Source organism: Pseudophryne corroboree, chromosome 6, assembly GCF_028390025.1.
Source record: "Pseudophryne corroboree isolate aPseCor3 chromosome 6, aPseCor3.hap2, whole genome shotgun sequence".
NCBI classification, from domain to species: domain Eukaryota; kingdom Metazoa; phylum Chordata; class Amphibia; order Anura; family Myobatrachidae; genus Pseudophryne; species Pseudophryne corroboree.
The window spans coordinates 149,070,000-149,082,157 of NC_086449.1; the positions used below are offsets into that span (position 1 = coordinate 149,070,000).

General features: G+C 51.8%; 1 protein-coding gene across 1 annotated transcript in view; it reads right to left on the reverse strand.

Moving 5' to 3' along the window:
* The window catches only part of FER1L5 (fer-1 like family member 5), a 926,196-nt gene that overhangs the window by 689,932 nt on the left and 224,106 nt on the right, over positions 1-12,158 (reverse strand). The window lies entirely within an intron of this gene.

The window sequence follows — 12,158 nt, forward strand, 5'->3', positions numbered from 1 at the left end:
AGACAGGGAGCTTCCTTCCAGCGGAGCTGTGAGGGAGAAATGGCGCCAGTGTGCTGAGGGAGATAGCTCCGCCCCTTTTTCGGCTGACTTTTCTCCCGCTTTTTAATGGATTCTGGCAGGGGTATTTATCACATATATAGCCTCTGGGGCTATATATTGTGATATATTTGCCAGCCAAGGTGTTTTTATTGCTGCTCAGGGCGCCCACCCCCACTGCCCTGCACCCTCAGTGACCGGAGTGTGAAGTGTGTATGAGGAGCAATGGCGCACAGCTGCAGTGCTGTGCGCTACCTTGGTGAAGACTGATGTCTTCTGCCGCCGATTTTCCGGACTCTTCTTGCTTCTGGCTCTGTAAGGGGGCCGGCGGCGCGGCTCCGGGACTGAACATCAATGGCCGGTTCCATGCGGTCGATCCCTCTGGAGCTAATGGTGTCCAGTAGCCTAAGAAGCCCAAGCTACCACCAGTTAGGTAGGTTCGCTTCTTCTCCCCTTAGTCCCTCGCTGCAGTGAGTCTGTTGCCAGCAGATCTCACTGTAAAATAAAAAAACCTAAAATATACTTTCTCTCTAGGAGCTCAGGAGAGCCCCTAGTGTGCATCCAGCTTTGCCGGGCACAAGATTCTAACTGAGGTCTGGAGGAGGGTCATAGTGGGAGGAGCCAGTGCACACCAGGTAGTCCTAAATCTTTCTTAGTTGTGCCCAGTCTCCTGCGGAGCCGCTATTCCCCATGGTCCTTACGGAGTCCCCAGCATCCACTAGGACGTCAGAGAAAAATAAAAATTAGTGTTTGGGAAGGGAGTGGGAGGAGGACATGAATGCAATTTTGTTGTCCAGGGCTTCCATTAACTTAATGGAGAAGGGTCTGAATGGGTTAAAAAATGTAAAAAAAAATGCGTGAGGTCCCCCTTCCTAAGTATAACCAGCCTCGGGCTCTTTGAGCCAGTCCTGGTTGTTTAAATACTGGGAAAAAATTGGACAGGGGTTCCCCGTATTTAGACAACCAGCACCGGGCTCTTAGACCGGTCCTGGTTCCAAAAAATACGGGGGACAACAGATGTAGGGGTCCCCCGTATTTTTAAAACCAGCACCGGGCTTCACTAGCCAGGGACATAATGCCACAGCCGGGGGACACATTTATGTAGGTCCCTGCGGCCGTGGCATTACCCCCCCAACTAGTCACCCCTGGCCGGGTTTCCCTGGAGGAGGGGGGACTCCTTAAATCAAGAGGTCCCTGCCCCTCCAGGCACCCAAGGGCCAGAGGTGAAGCCCGAGGCTGTCCCCAGCACCCCTGGGCGGTGGGTGCCGGGCTGATAGCCATAAGTGTGTATAAAAAAGAATATTGTTTTTTGTTGTGGAACTACAAAGCCCAGCAAGCCTCCCCCGCTTGCTGGTACTTGGAGAACCTCAAGTACCAGCATGCGGGGAAATAACATGCCCGCTGGTACCTGTAGTTCTACAACAAAAAAGATACCCAAATAAAAACACAACACACACACACACCGTGAAAGTAAAAATGTATTAAAACACACTCACACATACTTACCTACATCCCACGCCGGTCACGTCCACTTGTCCATGTAGAATCCAATAGGTGGTTCCTGTAAAAATGAGAGATTACTTACCTACATCCCACGCCGGTCACGTCCACTTGTCCAGTAGAATCCAATAGGGCCGGTACCTGTAAAAATGAAAATTATACTTACAAACGAAGTAATCCACAGGAGGAGAGAGAGAAATGAATGAATATTATGCACTCGCTGACGCGGGAGGACGTTAGCACAGACAGGGGAGAGTGCTGCTGCTAGCTGGGATGATGGAGCAGGCGCCCCCGATAGTTGTGAGCCTAGTAGCTATACCCCTAGTAGCTTTGCCCCCAGTAGCAGTGCCCCGAGTAGTTGTGACCCCTGTAGTTGTGCCCCAAGTCGCTGTGCCCCTTGTAGCTGTGCCCCCTGTAGCTTTGCCCCTTGTGGCTGTGCCCCCAGTAGTTGTGACCCCTGTAGCTGTGCCCCTTGTAGCAGTGCCCTGAGTAGTTGTGCCCCCAGTCACTGTGGCCCCTGTAGCTTTGCCCCCAGTAGTTATGACCCCAGTCGCTGTGCCCCTTGTAGCTTTGCCCCCAATAGCTGTGCCCCGAGTAGTTGTGCCCCCTGTCGCTGTGCCCCCTGTAGCTTTGCCCCCAGTAGCTGTGCCCCCAGTCGCTGTGCCCCTTGTAGCTTTGCCCCCAATAGCTGTGCCCCGAGTAGTTGTGCACCCTGTCACTGTGCCCCCAGTCGCTGTGCCCCCTGTCGCTGTGCCCCCAGTCGCTGTGCCCCCTGTAGCTTTGCCCCCAGTAGCTGTGACCCCAGACGCTGTGCACCTTGTAGCTTTGCCCCCAGTAGCTGTGACCCCTGTAATTGTGCCCCCAGTTGCTGTGCCCCTTGTAGTTGTGCCCCCAGTTGCTGTGCCCCTTGTAGTTGTGCCCCCCAGTTGCTGTGCCCCTTATAGTTGTGCCCCTGTTGCTGTGCCCCTTGTTGTTGTGCCCAGTTGCTGTGCCCCTTATAGTTGTGCCCCTGTTGCTGTGCCCCTTGATGTTTTGCCCCTTGTAGTTGTGCCCCTTGTAGTTGTGCCCCCCAGTTGCTGTGCCCCTTGCAGTTGTGCCCCCTAGTTGCTGTGCCCCCCAGTTGCTGTGCCCCTTGTAGTTGTGCCCCCCAGTTGCTGTGCCCCTTGTAGTTGTGCCCCTTTTGCTGTGCCCCTTATAGTTGTGCCCCTGTTGCTGTGCCCCTTGTTGTTGTGCCCCCCAGTTGCTGTGCCCCTTATAGTTGTGCCCCTGTTGCTGTGCCCCTTGTTGTTGTGCCCCTTGTAGTTGTGCCCCCCAGTTGCTGTGCCCCTTGTAGTTGTGGCCCCCAGTTGCTGTGCCCCTTGTAGTTGTGCCCCCCAGTTGCTGTGCCCCTTGTAGTTGTGCCCCTTTTGCTGTGCCCCTTATAGTTGTGCCTCTGTTGCTGTGCCCCTTGTTGTTTTGCCCCCCAGTTGCTGTACCCTTATAGTTGTGCCCCTGTTGCTGTGCCCCTTGTTGTTGTGCCCCCCAGTTGCTGTGCCCCTTATAGTGGTACCCCTGTTGCTGTGCCCCTTGTAGTTGTGCCCCTGTTGCTGTGCCCCTTTTAGTTGTGCCCCTGTTGATGTGCCCCTTATAGTTGTGCCCCTTGTTGTTGTGCCCCCCAGTTGCTGTGCCCCTGTTGCTGTGCCCCTTGTAGTTGTGCCCCTTTTGCTGTGCCCCTTATAGTTGTGCCTCTGTTGCTGTGCCCCTTATAGATGTGCCCCTGTTGCTGTGCCCGTTGTTGTTGTGCCCCCCAGTTGCTGTGCCCCCAACACAAACACATAAAAAAAACCCACACACATACTTACCGCTCCTGCAGCGCTGTCCCCCGTCTCCGTCCGCCGGCTCGTCTCTGCTGTACTATGGGAGAGACGTCATGACTCATGACGTCTCTCCCTTAGTGGCACCGCTCAGACACCAGGGGTCAATTATGACCTCTGGTGTCAGTCAGCGGCGCTGGCTGCAGCGGGCGCCCACGGTGCCTGCTGCAGCCGGGAAGGGGGCTCGCCAGTGATTGGACAGCGGATCCAGCACTGGATCCGCTGGGCCAATCACATCTGGGGCACTGACAGGGGCGTGCATTCATCGGGGCTGAATGCACGCCCCTGTCATTGCGGCACCAGTATAGGTGCCGCTTCCCCATTCATTTTCAATGGCCTTTCACAGCCCATTGCTGCACCCCGCCCCCTGCAGCCCGGACTTTTAGTGTTAGCAGCGGGAGGCACCTCTCCCGCTGCCTCCCACCTGTCCCTCACAAGCAGCGACAGGGGGGGGAGAATTATTAAAATAATAAAAAAAGATATTTATAACAGACTGTGCTATAAATATCTTCTTTTTATTATTTTAATCATTATGACAGGGGAGGCACTGCCTCCCCTGCCTGCACGTCCCTGCTCTGGATATGTGCAACATTCTATCTTTAAAGTTGTGTATTCGTGTATTGCGTTTAGCAACAATATCTGCATTACAGTGTGTCCACATATTTATACATTTAAACAACACTGTTTTGTGTTTTCACATTAAAGGGCATAGGTGTGCGCAGGGGGGGTGCCTGGTGCGCACAGGCACCCCCTAATGTCTGGCACCCCAATCTCACATTCCTGATGCAGCGATCGCCGAGTAAGCTGATTACTGTCCCCTCTGCGCTGCACCCTGTCAGGACTGTATTACTGACCAGACGCCTGGGTTAATCAAGGGTGCCACTGCCACCAGCTTTCAAACTCCCGGCTCACCTCCATATACAAAAACAGCATGATGTGATTACGTTATGCTGCTCATACGCCCACCCGCCACATGCCCACCTCTCTCCTTTTATGCTATGCCAACGCCAGCCACTGATGAGGATCAGCATGCAGCCAGCGTTCCTCTTAGGAAGACACATTCAATACTGGCAGGCGGTCGGCAGCAACATTGACACGTCACTCGTTTTTCCAGCAGCGGCAGGACTAGTCTGCGACTGTCAGTGTCAGTGAGTGACTGACTTGTAAGTAAGCTGTTGCAGCTTGCAGGGGAAAGAGAGGGGGAGCCAGACCAGGCTGAGGAGGAGCAGTGTAATTGCACTGAGGGCCATCAGGGGTGTTTGTTTGGAGCACACCACAATATCTGACAATGTATCTGCTTTATTAGGATTGGTACAAGGGTGGATATTTTATATTGCATTGACCGTCAATAGATGGTGCTAGACACACCCAAAAGGTGGTGCTAGACACACCCCTCCGACGGTGCACCCCCTAATAAAATGGTCTGCGCACGCCTATGTTAAAGGGAACAGTATCTTAAACATGACATGTTGGTGCAATACCTGCATACAGCCAGTGTTTGCATAATGCATACTGTAGCACTTACTGTATGCTACAGCATACCTCCCAACATGATCCTCTCCAGGAGGGACACAATGCTCTGCTTCTGGACTTTATTCTTTATTTATGATTGTCTGCACCTGTGTTCAACAGTTTAGTGGATAAGAAAGGTGTTTCAGCACAGGTGATGGCAATCATAAATTAAGAGGGAAGTCCAGGCGCAGAGAATTCTGTCCCTCCTGCAGAGGGTCATGTTGGGAGGTATGCTACAGTAACAGAAGATGTAACAAAACACAGTTAAGAAGATAGTTCAAATCGTATGTTTTTTATTACATGTTGTTATTTGTGCAAAAAACATATACATTAAATATATTAGACATAAATAAACTATAAGTAAAACTAACTAAATAAAAAACAAAGATGCACAGGGAGAAGCATCAGTTCTGCAAGCACACCAACAATCACCTGGCCATGCAGAAGAAGAGGTAACAGCAGAGCCGGCCCTAACCAATATGATGCCCTAGGCAAGATTTTGGCTGGTGCCCCCTAGCACCGCCACTAGTTCTGCAGGAGATGTCTGGCATGAGTCATCTGGCAGCTCTGCTAACATCTGGCGCCTTTTGTTTCTGATAATGCATCTTATTTGCATTACTATGTGTCTAGGATGCACAAGTAGCTTCTGCTGATTAAAATAATATGCAGCATGCCTATATTCTGTGTGCGACTGTGGGGTAAATTTACTAAGGTGGGAGATTTGTAGAACTGGTGATGTTGCCCATAGCAACCAATCAGATTATATCTATTATCTGCTAGAAGCAGCTAGATAAATGGTAAGTAGAATCTGATTGGTTGCCATGGGCAACATCACCAGTTCTAAAAATCTCCCACCTTAGTAAATTTACCCCTGTGGCTGTACCTGCATACGAAATGCTACATTACAGTGATTTCCAGGAATACACTGCAACGTAGCATTTCGTATGCAGATACAGCCACAGTCACACACAGAATATAGGCATGCCGCATATCATTTTAATCAGCAGAAGCTGCTGATGCCCCTAAGCATACCAAATGCCCTAGGCATTTGCCTAGTTTGCCTATGCCTAAGGTCGGCTCTGGGTAACAGAGCCCAGTACCCAATCTCAGGCATCACAGTACTAATTCAGCAGGAAGGATCTTGACATTCAAATCTCGCAAGCAATGGTAGAAAGTTGCCATGGGCCAAATAAATATGGGGCAAGAACTTAAGAGGGCATCTGGCAAGACATTTCAAATGTCAGCGTTGTGGTCTTCTCTTTGTCGGCTGAAGGGGGACTTCGGGTGAGTGCGACCGCTGGTTTGATCTGCGAGTGCCCTGGGAGATGTGGCAGACGAGGTGGTGGGCCTCAGGTTTTGGGCCAGAAGGGAGGCTATCTCCCACATGCCATGCCCGATTGTAGAGGTCATCTCACATAGCTCCAGGAGCACCTGTTGTTAAAAGTGCTCCATCCTCTCGCCTTGCTTTAGCATGGAGAGGAGAAGCTCCTGGTTGCTTGGAGTCGGCGGTAGCTTGGGCTCAGCAGTCTCCTCTAGGCCTGCCAGTGATTCTGGGGCATCCTCCCCACAGTGTGTTCCAGACCCCCCTCTCCAGGCTGCGTGAGCTGTTCCTCCTCATCTGAAAATTAAACAAACACAAAGTAAAATTAGCATTGGCGTTTTTATGACAAACTTTTATTTTAATGTTACTTTAATAATTACGTTGGTCAGCATGCGGGAGCTCAATGGCAGGCAAGTCCGTGTCCATGTCAGACACGCCTGCCACCTCCTCTTTGGTAACACACATCAATGCCATCTCCTCCAATGGGGTGTATCCCAAAGTCTGAGGGATTTGCCCACCACCTGTCCCCCTCGCAATGCCACCAGCGGGCATGCATCTTCCCATTCAGCCGGCAACTTGACATCCACCCATCTAAAATAAGTTACAATATAGGGGATACATTTTACTATGGTATTCAAGACATTGAAAGATACTGGTACATTATCTAACAGTTATAACTAAACTTTTTTTTAACAATAAAAACATATACCACTGTTTATAGGAATTTTAAACTGCACTCAAAACTCCCCCTAGAGTAGCTTAGTTTATCTTACTTGTCCTTTTACCCAAACACACTGTCCTTGAGAGATGTACAGTATGCACATGCATACATTAATAGCTATTATTCGCACAAGCAAGGTTAAGTGCAGCACAACAATAGCTTTTATGCATACCGTCTTTTCACCTCCTGTGATGTGCGGACGATGGGCACCTCCATGTTGACCGCATCTGTAATCTCTTTCCAGATGTGCTCCTTCGTCCCTGCACCCATGTTCTTCGACCCATGATACACTTTGTCCATTGCTTGAGGGATCAGAATGTGAACCTCCCTCCTGCACAATGGTGGTTGTCTTTTTTTCTATTTGTTCTCCTGCGTTGCCTGAGATTGGGGTTCCTAAGACTGGCTGGGACCTGCTACCTCTTCATCCGCAGACGCAGGTGCTTGCTGGTGTTGCGCACCTGCTGCTTCTTCCTCTGCAATTCTTCTCCCAAAAGCATCCACATGTATCCGCGCAGTAACCTTTGAGAGATATCTGGCAATCGGATGCATGATAAAGTGTATTTCGCGGACGGAAATAAAGTAGTTTTATAGCAGAACGCACCCATTATGAGTTAAATGCGTGCAGGAGGTGTATGCATAATTTAGCAATTATCAGGTGGTTTGCACCTGTGTAGTGAGGGTTTTGTTGAGACAGATGGGGTCATTCTGACCTGAACGCTCGTTGCAGTTTATCGCAGCGCAGTGATCAGGTCACAAATGCGCATGCGCTGGCACCGCAGTGCGCCGGGGCGCATGGCTGACAGCAGACGGCTGTCATTGACTAGCGATCACCTCTGCCTGATTGACAGGCAGAGGCGGTCTTTGGGCGGGAGGGGGTGGCACGGCAGCATTTGGCCGCCGGTTTGTGGGTGCGGTCCGGCCAACGCAGGCGTGGCCGGACTGTGTGGGGGCGGGCCGCAGCGGCTGCATGACATCACACACAGCCGCTTCGACCCAGGGCAGCGACGAGTAAGTCCCAGCCAGCCGCAGGAGCTGCGCTGGCTGGGAGTTACTCTTCAAGTACGAAAGCATCACCGATGTGCGATGCTTTTGTACTTGTGCGGGGAGGGGGGGGGCCTCTGACATGCGGGGCGGACTAGCCCTGTGCTGGGAGTCCACCCGCATGTCAGTGTAAGTGATCGTAGCTTTGCTAAATTTAGCACAGCTACGATCAGGTTGGAATGACCCTCAGAGAGAGAGAAGAGAGGTGAGAGAGGACAAGGGAGAGTGTTTTTTGTTGACTTAATATTTCATTACTGCCCAGTAGGTATAATATTCTTTCCTGTGTGCTGTTTTCTATTTAGCAACCATATGCATGTATACTAATCATGGTAAATTTAATTTGCCCATTTTTGAAAAAAATTTTAAGTATTGTTTTACTATGTGTACTATGTTTATACACAGTGATTCACCGGTGTGTATCTGTGTGCATGCAGTGGTGTGGTATTCTTTCACAGTGTTTTTTTCACATAACAATAAAGGCTAATTTTGCGGGTATGGGTCGTTGGGTCGACTCAACTTAGGTCGACAGTCATTAGGTCGACCATGGAAGGTCGACAGGGGCAATAGGTCGACGTAGTCATTAGGTCGACATGTACTAGGTCGACATGGGTTTTTGGACTTTTTTTGGTGTCGTCTTCGTAAACTGACGGGGAACCCCAATTAGTGCATTGTGTCCCCTCGCATGACGAGCGCCATAGGGCAAGGTGCCTCACTACGCTCGGCACAGGTTACCGTTCCCAATTGTAGTCCACGTGGATCGTCAAGTATGAAAAAGTAAAAAAAAAATTGAATTTTTCTTTAAAAACTCATGTCGACCTTTGACCTAGTACATGTCGACATAATGACCATGTCGACCTATTGACCATGTCGACCATCAGTGGTCGACCTAAGGTGTGTCAACCTAACAACCGTATCCCCATTTTGTGTATCCAATTTTGTTTTTTAGTGTATTGACTAATACTTACATATGCTTTTTCTCCATTATGAACATCTGGAAAGACTGCGTAGGTCATGAATGTGGCCGAAACAGCGTAAACTCACCGTCTGGGCTTGCGGCACGCCTCTTCATGCAACACGCTGGCACGGAAGGGGTTACAGTTTTTTGTGGGAGGAACTTAAGGAAAACTGCCTGGATTGTGATTGGCTGGATTCTGTATAGGGGCTGGTCTGACATACATATAGTCTTCAGACTTAGGACATTCTGCCTCTTCCAGTTTTTTCCATGAGACTGATAAGTATACTGATTTCTATTACTTGTTTCATTTCCTTCTCATATCATCTCCCTAGCTCTTTTCTCTCTTGTCTTTCCCTAATCTTCCTTCTATCTGCCCCTGTGTCTCTTCTTTTGCTGTCCTTTTCTAATTTTTTATAGTAATAGCATTTATTCACATACATGATCAACGCCGGCGCAGCGCGGCCCTCTCGTCCGGCCCTCCAGCTCGGCTCATGGTCTCCAACGTGGCCCGGACAGGCCGGGGTAGGCCTGCTGCGCCGCAGTGCTGGAGCCCTAGTGCGTGCGCGGCCGGGCTCGGCCGCCCGCCCGTGCACACGTCCATCCTCTCCCCACCGCTTGAGGTAGCCGGGGTAGGCCTGGCGCGCCGCAGTTCAGGAGACCTAGCGTGTGCGTGGCCGGGCTCGGCCGCCCGCCCGTGCACACTCTTCCACCCTTCTCTTTCCGTCTCCGTCCCCGCCTAGCTGCGGCCGGGGACGGAGCGCCGGGGGCGACTGAGGTGGCTCGCCAGGGACGGAGTCGTTCCGTCCCTGACCCACCGCTTTAGGTAGCTGACGGCCGCACGAGTCACGTGGGCCGGGACAGCGCTCCAGCCCTACCGCTCGGCAACTCCCTAACGCCAAGGGGGGCAAACCCCCCCCCCCCCCAGATATATATATGTGCTGTTGGGGGACTAATGGTTAGGCACTTGGTTTTTTATATTTTGACATGGGTTTTATCCCTTACTAAGAAAAAAAAAAAAGAAAAAAAGGTCAGGCCATGCTAAAACTCCCCAGCGGGGGGTTGCGCGGCAGCCGGACACGATGGGTCCGTGCGGCGCGCGCGTGCTGTCACCCCTTTTGTCACCAGGGGGGCCCATATTAGGTCTGCCCCCGATGGTAAAGATTATCAAATGCAGGCCATCGCCCGCCCGTACCCGGACGGCACGACGCGCCCTCCCTTCTGCTGCGCATGGCCTGTCGCCGCCGTCGGACCTTGCAGGGCCCGTCGGCAGGGGTCGCGCCGCGCCATGCCCGCCCGTGGGTCGTTCGCGCGGCGCTTAGTTCTATAGGCAGCCGTGGCCGTGCGGACCCTGCCGGTCACGGGCAGGGGCCCCGGCTGCCGGTCACTCACCCCAGGCGGGTGGCGAGCGGTCTGACCCCCCCATCCCGTGTCCAGACTGCTTCTTCCTATGCTGGTGCGGACAGCCCTCCGTCGAACATTGCGCTGCCCCCCTTTCTAGCAGTGACTAGGCTCCGGTATCTCGTCCTTAGGCCAATGTTCGGGATCGGAGGAGGGCGAGGCGCAGGTGGTTATGGCAGGATTTATTACAGCGGGACGGCTACGCCGTGATGCCCGACAGTGCTGGATCTTCGGGATCCTTGCTCCCGACGGGTGGTTTGCGAACCTCCCGCGGGGCGCGCGACTCGTGTGTTGGGTCTGATCTTCGGCCGCCTTCACCGGCGGCTGCCCCCTTGGTGGACGCCACTGTTTTGTCCGCCATTCGTGCCGCTGTTGTGTCGACAGTGGCTCCCTTGTTGTCCTTCGAGCCCGGTGGACTGGGGCTGCCCACTATTTCTTTGTCGGATAACATTGTGCGATCTCTTACGCCACTCCTGTCCTCTGGGGCCACGGTCCCCCCGCCAGCCCCGCTCACAGCGCTGCGGGACCGGTGGGAGAGCATGGGAACAATGTCTCGCTTTTGTCTCACCAGCCGTGGACGTCGGGACAAATCTGGAGCCAGCCGATTCAGCGTCTGCGGGACCGGTGGGGGAGCATGGGAACAGTGGGGTAAATTTACTAAGATTCGTGTTTTCCCGTTTGAGGTCAAAGTTCAATCACGAATGACATCGAAAGTGTAAATATGCAACTTTTTGAATTGATTACGACTAATTTACTAAGCTGCCGTATTCTGCATTTTCGGGTTTTCCGATGTCGATGTCATTCGTTTTTTTTGGCAGTGTTTTACGTGAGTGACTTGTAAAACACTGCCGACTTTAATACAATGAATCTCGGCCGGATCTGAGAGATCCGTGCTGGGCTTCATTGTGCACTTTGTTAAAAAAATAAATAAAGTTTAAATGTTAAAAAAAAATTGCATGGGTCCCCCCTCCTAAGGCAAACCAGCCTCGGGCTCTTTGAGCCGATCCTGGTTGCAGAAATATGGGGAAAAAATGGACAGGGGTTCCCCCATATTTAAGCAACCAGCATCGGGCTCTGCGCCTGGTCCTGGTTCCAAAAATACGGGGGACAAAAAGAGTAGGGGTCCCCCGTATTTTTGAAACCAGCACCGGGCTCCACTAGCTGGACAGATAATGCCACAGCCGGGGGTCACTTTTATACAGTGCCTTGCGGCCGTGGCATCAAATATCCAACTAGTCACCCCTGGCCGGGGTACCCTGGGGGAGTGGGGACCCCTTCAATCAAGGGGTCCCCCCCCCCCCCCCAGCCACCCAAGGGCCAGGGGTGAAGCCCGAGGCTGTCCCCCCATCCAATAGGCTGCGGATGGGGGGCTGATAGCCTTTGTGAAAAGTGATTGATATTGTTTTTAGTAGCAGTACTACAAGGCCCAGCAAGCCTCCCCCGCAAGCTGGTACTTGGAGAACCACAAGTACCAGCATGCGGTGGAAAAACTGGCCCGCTGGTACCTGTAGTACTACTACTAAAAAAATACCCCAATAAAGACAACACACACACACCTTGAAAGTATAACTTTAATACATCCATCCACACCTGAAAACATGGGTCCCCTTTCAGTGCGAGGTCGGGTATCCGTTTTTTTATTTTTACAAGTACGTGGATTACAAAAGGATTTACCGAGGAGCCGAAAACACTGGATTATGTGAGTATAATTTTTTCTACAGGTACACCATGGATTCTACTGGAGAAGAGGACCGACCTGCGTGGGAACATAAGGTAAGTATGTGTATATGGAGGTGTGGATGGATGTATTAAAGTTATACT